This window comes from Manis pentadactyla, chromosome X (assembly GCF_030020395.1).
Source record: "Manis pentadactyla isolate mManPen7 chromosome X, mManPen7.hap1, whole genome shotgun sequence".
Classification (NCBI taxonomy): domain Eukaryota; kingdom Metazoa; phylum Chordata; class Mammalia; order Pholidota; family Manidae; genus Manis; species Manis pentadactyla.
Window position 1 is genome coordinate 5,063,162 of NC_080038.1, and position 17,059 is coordinate 5,080,220.

Sequence of the window (17,059 nt, forward strand, 5' to 3'; positions counted from 1 at the left end):
CACATACAGGAGGGGAAATAAACTGGAACGTGTCTGCCCCCCATTTCCCAGTGGCCAGCATGGAGATGAAGATAGAGATGGCAGAGGGCAGGCATGTTAAGCATCAGTCTGACTGTAGAGTTGGGGAAAAATTTGAAAGCTCTGGTACTTCCAATCCCCCTTATTATCCCTGATGAAATTGACATAGGTGCTTTTCGTACTGTTTGGGGAGATGACAAGGGAAATTGACGCATGTTCATAAACAGTCTCTGTTGCTGTCCAGTGACTTTTGCTTGGAAATGATCAGAAGCCCATAGTTTTAAGCAATACAAACTATTTCTCCATCCATAAACATAGCTACATAAAAAGCACACCTCTGGGCGGGGGAAAGTGGTTTTTAAAAAAGCTTGGGACGTCCAGGTGATCACTTCCTATTTCCTAATGCTCAGCAACATTGCCATGAGCTCTGTCCATGCAACCAGTGCTTCAACTAAGGAGAGAATGGCTGAAATAGCTCATCAGGTTAAACACCTTCAGGCTTCACATTCTGAAGAAATGTCTGTACAGCCATCTTTAGCTATTTTGTTAACATACTTGGTACCACAGCTTTGGCATAAGCTGCAAATACTATATAGTTGCAGGCGAGAGCAGGAGAAACAGACTTAGGGGTGGAGGAAGAGGCTGGGGAGCAGAGAGGAACAGCCCCCACACCCCCCCTGGTGGAAGCGGTCCCCATCTGTGTGTGAGTTTAATCTTGCAGGGACGGGATTTCTTTGTGATTTCCTGCACTGAAACCCGAGTGGCGTGTCCTGCCTTTGACCTCTGTTGTTTGAATGGGGGCTTGGGTCACATGGACCAGGTCAGTTCTTGGTTCCAGGGTCATATCCTGAGATTGGCGCCTGAACCGGAGCTTTGGGGCATGACTGAGAATGTAACTGAGCCTCCTGGGGAGAGAAGGATGAAAATCACTAGTATCATAGCTGGTACCCTTGTTAGAGTGTCCACTGTCTGCAGGGCAGTGGCCTAGGCACTTTTCTCTAGTTGTTTGGGAGCCTGTGCAACAAATCTAAGCTGTTGGAAAGACTCTCTCTGTTTCACACGTGGGGAAATGCAGGCCAGGGCCACGCACACCCGGTCTGCCACTGAACTGTGATTCTAAGAGCGGAGTGGTGGCAGGTGGTCTGTGACTTTAAAGTCCGTGTCTTCCCAGGGCACTACTGTGCTTTCAAATGCTGGACAGTTTTCTCCTCAAATTCATGGCTCTGTTCAGTCTTAGGATTCCATAGGATGCTTGTGAGTCCGTGGGGAATGGTCTGAAGGGTCGACGCCAAGGTTGCGTCCATGGTGAATCTGGGAAAACGATGGCGTCTGATGCCAAAAGCATCTCTGAGCCAAAGCTTGAGACAGCCTTACTTGATAGCAGGGGCCAGATTTGACCCACCACCTGTTTTTGTACAGCCTGCAAGCTAAGAACCGTTTTATATTTTTAAGTGTCCAAAAAGAGAATAATATTTTGTGGCACATGAAGGCTGTATGAAATTCAAACTTCAGTGTCCACAAAGTTTCATTGGAACACAGCCACACCCATTCATTTAGGCCCAGCCATTGCATATTGCCTACAGAGGGCCTCTGGCCTTGGGAAGCCTGAGGCATTTACTCTCTGGCCCTTTACGGACAGAGCAAGCTGGCAATTAATTCTTGCTTGTCTCAATGCCCGTACCACCTCCCTGGTGTGACTTGCACCTCCTCCTCTCACCTGATCTCCTTCCTTTGTACCCTATGCCCATCTCACCTTGCTTGCTGAAGTCTGGAATTTCACAATTAGAGAGTCATTTGTCAGATAACGCTACTCCGTCCCAGTTAAAATGCCCAGAGTCCCAGGAGAGAAACTACGTTAAGTCTTACCAGTTTGTATCACAGGATGGGAAGAGATTGGTGCTGGCATTGTCAGAGCGGAGCAGCACTAGTGCATAAAATGAGAGGGTTTGGGGCTCCCCTGTGCTTGGCAGAAGAGAGGTCATCCAGAAGAGACCTTTGTTCATTTTCTGCTTTTCCTGCTTCAGTCACCCAGAGGCTGGGAGTGTTTGTAGGCAAAGTCCGCAGCTAAGCTCCTGCCTGGGAATTGTTTGCCTTGCAGAGCCACCATGCCTGAAGATGCCCCACCCCCACCATAGAGCGGGGTGGCAGCCACATGGCATGACTGGTCCCGGTGGAGTCGTAAGGCAGGGCCCACTGCTAGAAAGTGCCCTGGGATGGACATGGACCGTCGTCTTCTGTAGCACCTTCTGTGGAATGCTGGTTTAACTTACAAGGGCGATGTCCCATTTCTTGACTCTTTATCCGCTTTGTCTGATCGTTGCTTTTCCTAAAGCCTGGACAAGCTGAGAACATGTAAGGGAGATGTCCGTGGATTTCTCTCTAGCCCGTGGGAGCTGGTACCCCATACCTGGGAAACTCCATCCCTCCCCACAAGGAAAACATTATCCATGCTTGAAGTGCACAGTGTTGCAAGGTACAGTCGCCATATACTTGGTGTCGTACTTTTTCATGGCTAGTTGACAGGTCAGTTACATTTGTGGGCTTCGCACAGCCATTCTGGCTGAGAACTTGGCCATATTTGTATAACATTGTTTCTAAGAGAAAAACATATCTGATTGAGAAACCAATGAAGACTGGGGAGGTATCCCATTTCTTAGTTGGAGGCTGCTTTAATCTGAAGGGTTCTTTTTTAAACTTGTTTCATTTGATGTACATAGTAGGAAGGCAAAGTATTGCATTAGATATGGTGTTTGGGTGAGTGGCTTACCTTCTTTGCATTTCTTCCATTTTCCTGACTTCTCAAAGCATTATTAAAATAGGCTGGAGGTGTCCACCTCTTCTGGGTGGGGAAGTGGCATGGAGAGGGGGTTGGGAAGGGAAAGGATAAAAATAAGCCAGAATTTAAACAGTAATACTGGCAGCCCAGATCCTTTTTCATGCTAACCTACTTTAAAAGCTGTCGGAAATTGTAGAGTGGAAAATCTGGTTTCTCCTGCCCTGCTCTGATGAGATTTAAAAATAACTCAAGGAGGAGATGGCCCGTGGTCCTTTGATCTCCTTGGTCTGGGATCTTTGTTGGTGGGAGCTGTGGCTTACTCGGTGTTCTTCAGTCAGGGTTTGGGTAGTTGGAGTTGATGGGTGGGGCCGATTGCTGTAATCTTCCTTTGCCTCAGAGCTGTTTGATCTGACCCTGGGTTCCATTTCTTGCTTCTCTAAACAGTTTCTTCCCCCACACCTTCCCTTTATGTAACCACAAACTGAAAAACGTGTACGCAAGACCCAAACAAGACAAATCACACTTTCATGCCAAGGACCAGTGGACTGGGTTTATTAGCTGTTTACTGAGGAACTCCTATCCTGTTCTCCAATAAGTAGAACAAGTCTTTGACCCCGAGAGGGACTGCAGGTCAGGCAGACAGCACAATGGTAGGATTTGTTTTCATTTGCAGCACAGGTATCGAAAGTACCCTGGGTGCTCTGGAGGTGGGAATTTGAAGTCACTGGCGGACGGCTGATGAAATGGCCTGGGCCGTCCGCAGGAATGACAGGGAGCCTGCCCGGGAGGGCAGCTGTAAGGGAACGGGTCCCAGGAGCCCGAGGGGCGAGGAGAGGCTAGAGGGGAAGCCAGGGAGCCCAGAGGTGGAGGCCGTGGATGACGCGCGAATCCGAGTTTGCATTGATGTGTGGGAGCAGGGGGCTGAAGGTGGAGTAGGTGGGATAATGGCTGAAGACAGGGTGGATGGAGGTGGTGGGCCCGCTTCCTTGGAGAGGACAGGCCTTGAAGGTAAGGGCGGAGGGCAGGAGCCTTTGGCAGGGAGCCTAGTGTGGGTGGTGGTGGGACCAGAGCGAGAGACGCGGTGTGGTTGAGTGCAAGCTAACAGGAAGCGAGAGTCAAGAGAGGCTGTGGGGTGGTGTCGGGGACTGTGTTCCCTGCAGGAGGAAGACTGCGCAGAGTTTCCCCTTGGCCAAGGAGTAATAGGGACCTTTCTTTGGAGACAGATGAAAGGGAGTAACCACGAAGAATTTTGAAGGCAGAAAAAAGGTGATTTGTCTGAAAAGTTTTACCAAGAGTTGAGCTGATGTGATGGTCTTGGTCTTCTAAGGATGCAAGGGTCTTGACTCAAAGGAAGCCAGAGGCAGTGATGAAGCTGATGGAAGAGATAACAGGGGATGTGTGCTTGGGGTGGGGAGCTCGGTGGCCGGTGGTGACCTCCCTTCTCCCTGCTTCACACCCACCACTGTCACCACCACTCTTCAGAGCACCCCCATCTCATCTGCTTTAGGTAAGGCTTTCTGCTCAAGACGTGACTGAACGAATGAGTTTGGTTTGTAGAAACCAGTGGGCTGGGGCATAAGCTAGGACAGCCTGGGAGGATCGCGTGGAGGGGGCCTGCCTCAGTGCTGTCTGGTAGAATTTTGCACCATGCTGGAGTTGCTGCGTGCCCACCTGAGTGGGTGGTCTCGGAAGGGCGCCAGCTGCCGGGCATGGGGATGGATTGGATGGGCCTCTGATGAGAAGGTCGGGTGCGGGCTTACGGAATAGGACAGTCTGAGTAGGACAGTCAGCAGAGCAGCTGGACATTCTGGTGGCCCGTCAAGGTGAGCAGAGCGATGTGTGGGGAGCAAAGGTCCAGCTGTTCATGGCCCCCACGAACCACACCTGGCTCCCTATAGCCCACACCCTTCTGTGTTGTATTGCTTATTAATTGTTCTGCAGACTGGGGGATGTTGGGATTGGTCATCTTCCCGATACAGTAGCGTGCCTGGGAAAGCAATTGGTACTAGCAGCGTTTTGATCATTGTTCATCGATCATGGAAGGCTGTCTCTGATGAAAAGCCGTGGGCAGCAGAGGTGGGTCTGGTGTGGTTTAGGGAGGGCAGGAGAACTTCTCCAGTACAAACACCTCTTCCTCTAATTCCTGTTCTCCGCCCCCACTGTGAACAGTGACTCTTAGCAAAGGCCCCCATCACATCTGTTAACTTTCAGCTTGGAGAAAGGAAAAGACCATCTCAGAGTTTCCATCTGTGAGCAAAAAAACGTGGGCTTAATTTTGTGAGCTCAGCAAAAATTCATGTGCTTTGGGATTTATTAAAAACGATGGTTTTGTAAGAAAGTCTCTCTCACCTCTGAGTTTTACAGACTCTACCCACCTTTAGCACTAAAAACACAAAGCATGACAAATCAAAACCCTTTGCTTGATCTGGTAGCTATGACCTCATTCCCACGTTTCTCCTGCTCATCAGACTTCATCAGAGAAAGGTTCCACCCTCTCTGCCCGCCGCCCATGCTCCCCGTGACCACAGGCAGCCTGTTGTCCGCCCACTTGGAAGCACTGCCTCACAGTCGCACGTGAACCTGGGGCTATGGAATCCTGGCTCTCTCAGCCCCTCCAAGCGCCCTTTCCCTGGGCCCCGGCTCCACCTCGCCTTCTCCAGCCCTCCCTTCATCGTGCTGCCCAGGGTACTCCTGACCCCGCCAGCGGCTGGCACATCAGTGAGTCCCACGTGGTGACACTTGCTGACCAAGTCTCTGAGTGTCCAGCTTCTCTTCTGTGCCCATCCCAGAGACCAGGGCCCTGAGGCTCCTTTTGGGGGCCTGGGCCCCCTTCAGCCCTCCTGTGAAGGCCTCTGAGGCTTCTCAGGATATTTTCAGATGCATTATAAAATAGAGAGACTCGCAGAGGAATTGGTGAAAGGTATTGTCATCGCAACATTAAAAACAAAATTCAGTTGTCAAAAGTAATACATGCTTTTTAATCATGGTAAAATAGAAATAATATAAAACCATCTTTCCGATGCTCAGTGCACAGACTGTGGCATTCATGTTCTGGCAGCCATTGCCACCATGCATCTCTAGAACTTTCTCATCTTCCCCAGCTGACACTGCCCCCACTAAACGCCGCTTCCCTGCCTGCAGCCCCTGATGCCTACCATCCTAAGTTGTGTCTGAATTTGGCTGCTCTGGGTGCCTCATGTAAGTGGACTCCTGCAGTATTGTCTTTGTGTGACTGGCTTATTTCACTGAGCACAGTGTCCTCAAGGTTGATCTGTGTTGTAGCAGGAGTCAGAGTCCCCCTCCTTGTTAAGGCTGAGTAGTATTCTGTTGAGTGGACGTACCATGTTTTGCTGAGGGACGTTGGAGTCCCTTACACTTTCTGGCTGTCGTCAATAGTGCTTCTGTGAACATAGGTGTGCAGACATCTCTTTGAGACTTGCTTTTTTATTCTTTAATATGTGCTTTTTAAACATTTTAAATAATAGGATGCAATAGTGGCTTTAACCACTACCGTCGTTTCCAAGTAGCCGTGAGTGTCAGCAGTATTGGAAAGTGCCGGAGACGGTCTGTAACATGATAGGAAAATGCCTGTCGTTTCTGTGGGTGAAAATCTCAGAGTTCTGCTAATTCCACAAACGTTTGTTGCCTGTATTTCTAATGGAATTCAGTGAAAGGTCAGTGAAAATGGAGTTGCTGCCTCCCCTAGCCTAAGTTCACTGACCCGTGTGAACTTCGTCTTGCACACACATTCCAGCCTAGTCAGGAGATGGGCTTTCCCAGAGCACATGTGGAACTTTCCACCTCTGTCTCCGGGGGAGACCCCATCCATCTGCTCTCTTAGCTTCAGTTAAAAGCCCACCCACCGAAAGTGCTTGCTTACCCAGTGGCTTCTTCCTCCCCACCCAGTTATGTACTCATCCATTCGACAAATATTTGGTGCCATCTGATAACGGCTGCCTTTCCCACCAGGGACAGAGTGGTGAACAAAACAGACGAGGTGTATGTCGCTGTGGCATGCATTGCCCAGCCAGAGTGGGAAAGAGGAGCAGATACGTGCTTGTAAAGATTATTGGGAAATGAGTGTCCAGAAATCCAGGGGGCCGGCACAGTCTGTGGCAGGGCGTCTTACGTGCTCACAAAGGAGGAGACATTTAGGATGGGACCTGAGGGGTGAGGAGGAGGGAATGCCTGGCCGAGGGACAGCTTGTGCAAAGTAGATGAGCAGAGTAGATGAGCAGAGGGGCAGAAAGGTTGCCCTGTGCTGGGACTCGGGGGGGCTGTGTTAAGTCAGCTTTTTCCTGAGAATATTGGGCAACATCGCAGGAGAGGAACATCGTGGGTCTGCACGCTGAGGTGAGCTCTGATCACACACAGTGGCTTGGAGGGAGTCAGCAAGGAACGTGGGCTGATGTCAGTGCCCACTAGAATATTTTAAGGGTTCATTACTTGGACCAGGGACATGGAAAGGGGGGCATCAGTTACAGGTAGAAGTGGGGGGGTTATTTTATTTTAATTTCCTTCAATTATGAGCCATTTCACTTCCCTCGTGTCCTTATATTGAAGCCCATAACAGTGTATCATGCTTACGCATTTATATCCCCATAGTTATTTTTGTCTTCCTTCTAAATCCCTATTAGACTTGAGGTCAGAGACTAAGTTTACTTGCTTTGAATGTTGAAAACATTGTCCCTGATTGCTGACTTGAATGTAAGCCTTTTTTTTTTGGATCCTGTATTCCTAGTGTTTGGACAAATAACAAGAAAAGTGGAAACATAACTAACTTGTAATAGCAAATAACTGTGGGGAGTCCTCTGAGCCCCACTGCTCCTGTTAGGAGACTTTCCCTAGAGAATCCAAATGGTATAAGATGACGTTTTTGCTGAGATTTACATTAGAGTGTTTTTCTTTTCAAAAGGAAATGATCCAGATTTTGGTGGAAAAATTGTTGATTCTCCTGAGTGTTGTTTTGCCTCTGCTGCTTTCTTGTCTAACAGCTGATTGTGAGTGGAGAAAAGAACTCATTTTGTCTGTAATAAAAATGTGTGTTGGTGTTTAAAGTATAGGTGGTGCATAAAACAGTACCAACTTTGCGGGCATTCAGGTCGATGTGTAAACCCAATCTTCTGACGTGCACATGGCTCTCTGTATTTTTCCTTGTTAGTATGCACAGGGAAAATAATTTTTCCCAGAGTGGCTTTGGAGTAAAACCAGCCCCGATCTTGTTGGAAGTGAGAGGTGTCTTAAGTTTATTTTTCCTCTTTTTGCCTGAGAGGGTTGAATGCTTAAACATTTAGTAATGCACCCAGGAACATTCCTGCTTCATTCGCCCTTCTAGTCCTGCTGCCTGTGTGCAGAGCCAGACGGGTGAGGGCAGCATGCTTGAGCGTGAGTGTGAGCATTAACAAGACCATGCATGAGTGCATGTGTGAACACAAGCATATGCGTGAGCAAGAGCGTGTGCATGTGTGAGGGTGAAGACAGCCTCTTGGTGAAGCCCAGTGGACTGCTAACCAGAAGTCTGGCCCTGAAGCTCCTCCTGAGCAGCAGCGTCTCCCACTTACTCCCCTGCGGTGGGGCAGCATGTGAGTTCAGAGTAAGTGCACAGAATGGCACACCGGCCGTGTGTCTCTGAAGTTTTCCGCACTCTGGTTTTGAGTCCTGTCTGAGCGATCGAACCTGCCTGAGGCAGGCCAGGTGCCGGGCTGACTCCCAGACGCAGAGTTGGCCCGGGTGAGGGGGGGCGGGGTTCCCGAGGGGTTCCTCGCTGGCTGGGCAGCCTCTGCCACAGCTCCAGGGGGCCCGCCGGCCTCGTGTGCCCCAGCAGCCCAAGCACTGTGGGGACCAGCGAGGGGGCCGTGTCCCCGTAACCTCTGCCTGTGGCTGCTGGCATTTGGGTTGCATACAGTTTCTTGTCTCTTGAAAGGTTTTTTTTCCTCTTCTGATTTTCCCCCATCACTTCAAAACTGCCTAAGCCTGGGGCTGCCGGGTCCACAGAGGCCAGGTTTGTGCACCTGTATTCTGAACAACTCAAGCTTTTGGAGCCGTTCACTTCCCAGGCCTCTGTCCCCCAGGGCTGTGGCTGTGTGCTGACTCCCCTGTCCTGCAGAGGCGCTGGGGGCGTCGTTACTCGTTACTCCGGTGTCCGCAGGAGCCCCCGTGGCCCTGGGGGATTCCGCGTCTGCCCTGGGAATGCAGCAGGTGGCTGGCTGATGTATTCAGAGGTGCAGATCAGGGTCTGGCCCGGGCAACAGGGGAGCAATGTGGCGCCGCTGGGACCCTGCAGGGCATGAAGGACAGGCCCGGATCCTGCCAAGACCGCCCGGGGGTGATGGGGCCTGCCTGCCAGCTGCCTGCGGCGCTGGAGGTGTAGGGGGGGCTGGGGTGGGAAGACCACCCCTGAGGAGGTCATCCCACTCTCTCCTCGGACACCCCCGTCTTCTGTTAATGGAAGAGAGGGATTATTAGGGGCGAGGGCCGCCAACACATCTGTTGTATGGAGTGCTGTGAGTAAATGACTTTAGATCTCATCTCTGCTTTATCCCTGTAGTGTGACCTTAAGAAAACGGGCCATTGCCCCGTTAGCCCATATTTACACACTGACCCTAAATGTGCATTAAAATAGGTTTTCGAATATTCTGGTTCATTTTTGTCATGGTTCAGAAAACTTATGTGCAAAGGGCCATCTGATAAACACTTTGGCCTTCTAGGACCACGTGGTACCTGAGTGTCATGTGACAAAAGCAGGGGCTCCCCCCACACCACTGTGCAGTCATTCTCTGGACCTGTTGCCCTCTTGCAAAACTAGGCTTGATACCCAGTAAACAACAGCTCAGCCCCTGGCAGCCACCACATTACTCTCTGTCTCTGTGACTGACTCCTCTAGGGACCTCACAGAAGTGGGATCACGCAGTATCTGTCCTTTTGTGCCCTAGATGCCTTCACTGAGTATAATGTTTTCAAGATTTCATCAATCACAGCATCCTTTTTACGGCCGAGTAATAGTCCACTGTGTGTACATACCACTACATAAATATTTTGAAAGTAAATTTTCATGGATTATTTAGTTATTTTTAGCTCAGCGTTGTTTCCCAGGAATTGTCCTAATTGAGGGAAGTCTTAGGAACACACTTAATTACCCATTTGAAGAGTGCCCTAGAACCCACTTGAATTGGAAATGTAAAGCATAAGGCATCAGTGCCTTGGATGAGGTGCCTTGTCTGTGAAGGAGGAGACTGCTGTCACCTCAACCCCGAAAGTGGAGGGTGGTGTCCAGCCTGCCTTTGCAGAATTCCCCAGCCTCTGTGACATTTGGGCCCCTGAGAAGCCGAGCCCCACTGGTACAGATCGGGTTTCTAGAGAAGCAGAGCCTGCGGTGAGGACATCATCCACAAAGTTCCTGGGGTGGGGGGCTGCCGGGATCCACACCTGAGGGGCGGGGGTGGAGGCCAGATGGGGCAGGAGAAGCCAGCCCGCCATCAAGTCACAGGCTGTAGCTGACCCCGGGGGCTTCCAGCGGTCCTGGCTCGGGTCAAGGGGCCCTTTCTAGACTCCTCCCACTGGCCACTCCCTGGGCCATGACTTCGGGCAAGGCAACTCGTGGCATGGGAGGATGGCGCCCCGGAAGGGGGTCTTGGCAGCGCATTACAGTGGCTATTACCCCATCGAAGTACATTGTTGACCGTTCCTGGGAAATCAGCACCGAAAAATACTGAATTGAAGACTTCTCTGACTACTGTGTTTCTTTGTTTCTCTTGGGAAACTATTTAAAAATCATTGTATGACTTGTTAAAATGAAATCACAAAGGAAGTGCCTGAAGCAAGATTTGATAATGCTCTCTGTCAGGGCAAAGTACTTCTGTGGCCCACTTTTGAAAGTCAAGTTTTATTGGGACACAGCCTGGCCTGCTGTTTTCTGTCCTTACTCTGGCTGCTTTTGTCCCTTGGGGCAGAGCTGGGTAGGAGCAGACTGTATGGCCCCACAAAGCCTGCCATATTTATTGTCTGGCCCATTTGCCGCCTCTGCTCTCTGCAGTGGCCACAGTTGTCTTGGATCAAGAAGTCAAAGGCAGGCCTTTGAGAGGCGATGGCCACACTCGGCATTCGCCTGCAGTGCTGATTCAGGCTTGGTGAAGGGGGTTCCCAGACGCCGCTGTGTGACGATTTCAGATTCCTTTCGGTACAGCAGAGGGCCGCATAGAGGGCCGGGGCACGCCACCTTATGCAATCGGGAATGAACAAGAAAGAAGTAATGAGGCTCAGGGCAAACGGTATTAGAAAACCTCCATCCAGATACTATCCCTGTTCAGAACAGGGAAGAATGGGTTAACATCCAGAAATGTGCCAAATTGAGCAATAAACAGAACCCACCACAGAATGGAAAACCGCATAAATGTGTGTATAACATCTGTGAATTCCTCATTTTAGAGGACTTAACAAAGGTGATTTTTAAAAACAAACATGGAAAAATCCTTACAGTTGACGTCTTTTAAAATGAACATACATTTTATAAACCAGGTGTTAATTTTAATGAAATGTGAGGGCCTTTTCTCTCATCTTTCTCCTTTTCTTTTGTTAAAGTAGCTTGTGGACCTGCTTGGCAGTGTAGAGGACACCACGTCCAGAAACCTTGGTTTTATTATTATAACAATGCTCTTCTGTATTCAAGTTTGCCTGCTTCTAATACAGGGGCAGAAGAGTTCCCTTAAATTTTGTCAGCACCATTTAAAAGCAATTAAAGCAAATTCAATTACTACATTTGAAATTGGATAGAGTATCGCTTAAAATTCCACTTATACTAAATCCTACACTTTCATGCACGGACCACATCACACATTTTTACGTCCTTAAATTATCCATGGCTTTAAAGCTGTAAAAACAGTGCTCTGTTTTAAAAGTACTACTTCTTCATTTTTTCCCCTACCTTTTTGAAACTATTCCCATTTTTCTTTGAAAATACTATGAGAGAATTCCTTTGGCCCCTCGGTTCTGAGGAATTATACTTTACATCTCAAATTCTCATCTATCTGGATTGACTTCAACTCAAGAAACCTGGAGACGTAACAGTAGGAAAACACTCCTGGATTTTTCCCCAAATAATATGTATTTTTGGATGGTGCGCTCAGTTATTCCCAGCCCTTCATGCGATTTTTAGGTGTATTTCAACTAGAAATAAGTCCCCCTCTGGAAAACGAGTAGGTTTCACCTGTAGACCTCTAACCACACCCATGGCAAAAGCATTTTCTCTAGGCTGTTTCTAAAGCAGATCCAGGTGATTAGCCGCCAGTCAGGGCTGGGGTGGAAGTGGTAATGGGGAGCTTGGCCCCCCGTGTGATGGCAAAGCGGAGGCTCAGGAGAGTCACGGGTGCTCAGCATCTCCCTGCCCTCCCCCCAAATAATTCTTTGTGAACTCTCAGGTTGGAGTTGACGCTTTGCCCTGGCCCTCTGGGTGTGATGTGTCCACTTTCCAGAAGCTTCGTCTCTGCTGGGTGTGGAAACAGTCACCTGCTGTCCCCAGACATTCCATAGGCTTAGCGCACCTACAGGATCAGCTCTGTCCCCTCCTGTCTCCTGCCACAACTGTAGCCACTGACTATAGTTTGCAAATAGTAATAACAGCATGGACTTAGCAAGGCCATGGGAGGTTCCAGGTGAAAGCTTGGGGCCCCAGTAGGGTTCCTGACCTTGATCTCTGCTGTGGCTCAGTAGTTCTCCAGGTCTGTGTCGTCACTCCCCCACCAGCAGGTAGACCACAGTCCTGACTCTCTCCCCTCTCCTCTGCTTTGCAGAGGATGCGTCCCCTTTACCTGGGTCCCACTTCTCACCCGGGCTGCCCTGGGGGCTTTACAGGTGTTCTGCAGCCTGATTCTCAGTGCCCTAGAGGCGGGTTTAATGGGCATGGGCTGCCTTCAGGGCCCTGGGTGACCCCCAACTGTGAAAATGATGATTTTCCTAAGAGCCTGTATTGTGTGAGCTTTGTTAAGTACTGTGAGCTGCTGGACTCAGGGAATCCTAGTAACAGCCGGCATGTTGCATGACCCCATCATACCAGAGGCCTGCAGGGAAAAAGAGGAAGCATATCCAAATACATTTGGTTTATTTAATGTTGGACAGAGGGGGAGGGTGCTGCAAGACAAATCATGAGCCTCCTTCCCTTCTCTTCCTTTTCAGGAACTGGAGAGGGAATAATTCTGCTCAGCATTGCCATATCCGGGGCCTGGCACAGTGCCTGTCTGGAGTGTGTATTCGTCAGCTCAGGCTGCACTAACACAACATCACTGAGTGAGTACCTTAAACAACTGTTTCTCACAGTTCTGGAGGCTGGAAGTCTGAGATCGGGTGTGTCTGAGGTCTCTCTCCTGGGCGTGAGGACTCCATCCTCGCCCTCTGTCCTCGTGTGCTTGGCCCTCTGTGCATGCCTGTGTCTTAATGTCATCTTGTAAGAACACCAGTGCTGTGCATTAGGACCCACCCTGATGATCTCATTTTTAGCTTAATTACCTCCTTATAGAGCCTGTCTCCAAATGCAGTCACATTCTGAGGTTCTGGGGTGGGAACCCCAGGGGGTACTTGGGTCAGCCCCTAACAACATAAGCACTTGGGTGTTGAGCACATGAATGTATGTTTCCTTTCTGCAGCCTTTGGGATGGTTTATCCTCCTTCCAAATTTCACAATTTCATATTCTTTTACACCACCCCTCTGATTCTTCAGAAAAGCAGAAATCTGCTTCTATAGCCTTTAACTGTGTCTACATAAGATCCAGTAAGTGTAAATGCTACAATTCAGAGAAGTGTACCAAGGTTAGGGAGATAAATGAGGAAATCAACTTTTGGAAAGTTTTAGGTTCCTTCTGAGTGAAAATCTTCAATGCACAGACACAGTTCCCTTTTTCAGGTGTTGAGAAAATGAAGTTTTCAAGTTTTATCCACAAAGAGAATCACCTTGTTGCTCTGGGACCCTCCATGGGCATTCCAGTTGCTTATCTGGGGAGGCGTTTCAGTCAGGGCACTTTGCACGGCACTTGAACACAGCATGCCCAAAGTAAAGATGCTGACAATTTGGTGTTTATGTGGGGTTTTGAAATCATGAGGGTTGGGGGCGGTAGGTTACCCGGCCCGATCGGTCAGGTTACCGGAAATTCATCGGGACGCTCGCTCCCTCCTGTGGATTTCATACCCCCGGCCCCTGTGGAAGGAGAATCCTCTGCAGAACTTCCTGGGCTCTGGTTGAGTCCAGTTCAGACGTCTGCTATGTTAGGGCCGAAGCGCCAGAAATCAGTCGCGTGGAGAGAATGAGTTTGTGCAGCCTCCTCTGGTGCAGGCAGTGGTGCCGAAACAGAGGGAGATGAGTGTGAATCCTTGTCTTTCCTGCTCAGCTGTCTTGCTGTGCGAAGCACTGTTCAGTATTCCCATGCCTCCTATGGGCCTGGCACAGGGCATGTGCGCAGTACTGGCCTGAGAGACGACGTGCCTTTGTTCTCTTTTGCTGTGTTTACCGTGGATTTTCACAGCAAAAACTAACTTAGTGACGGCATTTCCATGATGTAAGATAGTCATAACAATTTCACTGGGCAGTGTTCCTATAATCAATTTTTTAAGCCATTCAGGATTTTTTTATACTTACCAACAGGCATTTGTTACATATTGGCTGCCTATTGTTACCATATGATTCTCCCTACACGCTTTCTCTCCGTGCAGAGTGCCATTTGGTTCAGTGCCAGATCACCCTGCTGTGCGATTTACATACAGTGAGGTGCATGCTCTTGCCTATTCTTGGCTTTAAGGACAAAGTAGCTTTATTGAGATGTAATTCACTTACCATACAGTTCATTCATTTTAAGTATATAACTCAATGGTTCTTAATACTCTAATTTTTTTTTTTTTTTAACAACACAGCAGTATTTTCCTTTTCTCCGATTTCACTAAAACAGACACGGCTTCAAGGATAACCATAATCAGTCTCCCGGTTTGACTCTTGCTGCTATTACTAAAGGGTTCGTTGGTATCTCCTTTAAGAGGACTTTTTGGAGCATTTTAAAAGCTGCTTCACGCAAAGTGCTCAGAAGAGGCCTGGTGCTTGGTAAGCATCAGTGTTAACTTTTTATTTACTCCCTTTGTGAGAGGCAGGACATAAGACCGTCTTCTCACAGCTCGGTGTTTATGCAGACGTGCTTCCAGAGAGCATCCCACTTGAATTCTTACCCCTTCCTCCCGCTAAAACAAGCTGTGGAACCCTCGCTGTGTCAGGTGGGTGTCGAGGCCACGTGTGCCCAAGGGCTCTGCGCTGTGCGCCGTGCATGTGTGGGCCACGCTGTTTGTGTTGTTCTTCAGAGGGACGGGGAGGACCGTCCTGTGCTCTAGGGAGGTGGAGCCATCCTGCACAGATAGAGCTCTGTTTCTAGAAGGAAGGAAGCTGGTTAAAGGCCTTGCGACTTCCTAAGAAGTGTGCAGGTTTGCCTCCAAGTTTTAAGCTCAGACTAAGTATGAATTCCACTGCTGAGCACACTGTCCACCTGGTTGTAATAAGGTGCATGGGCATCAAAGTAAGCAGACCCCCCTTGTGGGAGTCACACAGACCCGTAAAGATGAGATGAAGAACTGTAGCTGAGAAATATTTCTGGTTTTTTAAAAAATAACCATGCACTCTTTAAGTATATCCAAGAGTGAGACTTGGCTTTGATTTCCTGTCAAAATGAGTAGTAAAGGACAGTTTCCTTTGTATATTATTTGTTTAGGTGTTAATATATCCATCTTTAGTGTTTAGCCTCAAACACTTAGTATTAAAGAACAGTGTATATTTTATTTGTTTGATATAAATATACTAGTCTCTAAGATTCTGTATATAGGAGTAGCCTGGTGCAGTTATTATCTTGTAAAGAAGATGCAAAGTGAGATATTTTAGTGAAATTGTGGGCATAGGAGGATCACAGTGATGTGTCTGAGTTACCTTGGGCACACCAGCCATAGGGTATTTGGTAACAAAGATGGGTGAAATTGCATGAGAAAACATGAATGTTTAAGGTCACATAATGAATCCCGAAGCATTTTTGAATGATTCACTCTTTAGAATGGCTGGAAATTGACCATCCTAAATTGGCTGGCATGGCTTTAGCTTGCATTTATACTGGTAAAATGCACAGTTGCTCTATGTTTTTTAAATAATGCTGATAACTTGCAGTGCACACCATTATCTTCCATCCTGTGATGGCTTGGGTACATACCCTTTACACGTTTAAAGTGTTACAGTTGTTATTATGTGGCCATTACATAAAGCTATCGAATTTTAAGTGTATTGAACTATTCTTCTTGGGCCAAGCGTCTGAACTGAGCACTTTCTCTGTGTGGTATAAAAGTCCCGTTGTCACTCCTTTGTGAAGTTCAATAAGCTCCATTTGTTTTGCCCAGGTAATAAGTACGGAATAATTTCCACAGAATCCGAGTATCAATGTTGACCCAGCAGCCTCTGTAGTTTAGCTGTGAAATCAAAGTGCAGCTAATTCTACGATGGGCAGGGCCCATTTTCCAAACAGGACACTTCCTGCTCAGGGGCTGCATTTAACCTCACCAGCAAGGGAACAGAACTGCAGAATAAAATGACTTGGAGGTCTAAGGATGCGAATTGGATTTTCATGATAAAGACGACAGGCTCTCAGTGTTGAATCGAAGCAGTGACTTTAATTTCTCTTCTGTGGGTGGGGCAAGAGCCATCTCCCTTTAACAGAAATTGAAGTGCAAAATCTATTCCCCGAGTGGTTTTTGAGACTGAAATAAATGGCTGCTCTTTCTTTTTCAGTCTTGGAGCCTTTACTGAAAAGGCCAATCCACTCATTGCTTCCAGCGTTACAAAGACCTTTCATGTGGAACCTGATTCCATGTAGCCAGTATTTACTGAGTTCTTATTTTGAGCAGAACGCTGTGTGGGGGCAGGCGAGGGAGTCTAACGGAGCTGGTCCTCAACCTGGAGACACCTACTGTCTTGAGTAATGTATGTGTTTTAGTGAGAAGTATGTCCTGGCTTTCTTGTTTGGGAGTATTGAAGGATTCACTGTTACAGGTTGTCTTGCTTTTTATTGTACTTCTCTCTGGTGCTGTCTTGGCATACAGTAGGTGCTTAAGAAGTCCTTGTGGAGGGAATGGAAGGGTAACATTGACCTGACCCTGGTCTCTATTGCATTGTGAAATGCTTTGACTGTGTTGAGGAGCATTAATTCCAATGTTTTGTTCATTGACACTGTTCGTGGCTTTGATGGTTACCCAAGCACCTCACAG

At 48.3% G+C, this 17,059-nt stretch overlaps 1 protein-coding gene across 1 annotated transcript in view; it reads left to right on the top strand.

Moving 5' to 3' along the window:
- TBL1X (transducin beta like 1 X-linked) overlaps nucleotides 1-17,059 on the top strand; it is a 215,009-nt gene that overhangs the window by 25,942 nt on the left and 172,008 nt on the right. The window contains 1 exon segment of the mRNA XM_057495786.1: nucleotides 12,962-13,072. The gene's annotated coding sequence lies outside the window, so the exon portion shown is untranslated.